Below are 1,996 nucleotides of genomic sequence, written 5' to 3'. Positions count from 1 at the left end.
GGGGGGGGGGGGGAGGGGGGACATTGTAATACTTTCAACAATAAAGATAAAAATTTTAAAAATGAACATAGAAGGCCACACATGTGTAGGGCTGTGTGTGTGCCCAGGGGAGACCTGAATTCCCTCAGCTTTCACCTCTCTCTCACTTGGAGGGTCTTCACAAGCAAGAAGTGATGACTAAGGCAGAGCTGTAACCTCCTTCCTGAGCATGAAGGCATCACACACACACACACACACACACACACACACACACACACAGTCCCTGGGCAAAGACTAGGAGACTTACTTGTTCCAGACATTCAGGAACTCTCTATGCGATCAATTGACCACTAAGGTAACTGAGCAGAGACTTTGATGGCCACGCATAACAAAGAATACAGGTTTTACAGAATTAGCTCAGGAGAGTCACTAAATAAAGAGCTACAACAATAAACTCTGGAGTGGGGGGAGTATCTGGTTCCCGAAGTTGGCCCATTATATCCTTAAAATCTTCCAATTTTCAACACAAATTATGGGATATGCAAAGAAAAAAGAAAGTCTGGCCCATAGAGGTAAAAGGCAGTCAATAGAAATGTCCCTGAGGAAGCCCAGGTATTGGACTTACAGAACTAAATGAGACAAGAATGGCATTGGAAAGTACAACCATACAAATAAAAAATTCATTACAGGTGTTCAAAAGCAGGTTTGAGCTGGAAAAAGAAGGAATCAGTGAATATGAGGTCAGTTGAGATTATTCAGGCTGCAGAACAAAAAAAAGAAGGAAAATGAACAGCCCTCCAGAGATCTGTCAGAGACATGCATATATACCAACATATACATATCATGGGTCCTAGAAAAGAAAGGGGAAGAGAACAGTGGAAAAAGCAGTGGCCGAAAACTTTTCACTTTGGTGAAAAACATTAAAATGCATGTGAGAAATTCAACAAGCTTCAAGTAGGATAGACTCAAAGAGATCCACATCAATACACATTAATCACTAAGAAAATAACTTTAATTATAGTAAAAAAAGAGAGGAACTAAAATGTTACACTAGAAAATAACTAACAAAAGTGAAGGCAGAAATGAAGGAATGCGGGGAGGTATAAGGCAAACAGAAAACAAATAGCAAAATGGCAGACATAACCCTACCTTATCAGAAGTTTCATTAAATGTAAATGGATTAAACACTTCAAACAAAAGGCACAGATGGCAAAATGGATTAAAAAAGAAACCAAAACTACCATGATCCTCCTCTGCAATCTACTAAAGACACAAATAGGTGAGAGTAAAAGGATAAAAAAAGATATACTCTGTAAATAGTAATTCAAAGAGAGTTTGAGTGGCCATACAATACTAGACAAAATACGCTTTAAGAAACAAAGTTGTCACTATAGGCAAAGGACATTTTTTAATGATAAAGGGAGTGATTCATCAGGAAGATACAATCTATATCTATAAAATGCTAATATGCTAAGTGTCCCTCCAACCATCCGACCAGTTGCTATGACATGCACTGGCCACCAGGGGGCAGACGCTCAATGCAGAAGTTGCCGTGATACACACTAGCCATTTACAAAAAATGGCACCATGGACCTGGCACCAACAAACCAACACTCGGCTTCCCCCACCCCAGACACAAGCCCCACCACCACCCCAGAGCAACACCCCACCAAATTACAGCCAATGCTGCCAAAACCCCATGGCGCAAAATGCAGCCCACAACCCAGCCCAGCCCAGAAACGGTCGCTGTGGGCACAGGGTAATGATGTCATGTAGCAATGCCTGTCTTCTTCTCCCTAGTGACTAGCCTCCTTGGAGTTTCTTCAGCCCAGGAACATGACTTGTTTTATAGCCAGGTGCAAATATTATACACTTTAACTAAATGTCTGTGAAGCATTTTCCCCTGCCTCATCTCATTTGATCCTCACAGAAGTCCTGGAGTAGGAAACAGGAGACTCAGTAAAATCCTATTTTCTTTTCATTAGCTGGAAAATGGAGATTTAGAAAGTTTAGAAAC

Source organism: Myotis brandtii, unplaced genomic scaffold, assembly GCF_000412655.1.
Source record: "Myotis brandtii unplaced genomic scaffold, ASM41265v1 scaffold879, whole genome shotgun sequence".
NCBI lineage: Eukaryota > Metazoa > Chordata > Mammalia > Chiroptera > Vespertilionidae > Myotis > Myotis brandtii.
Note: the sequence above shows the minus strand (reverse complement) of the source record.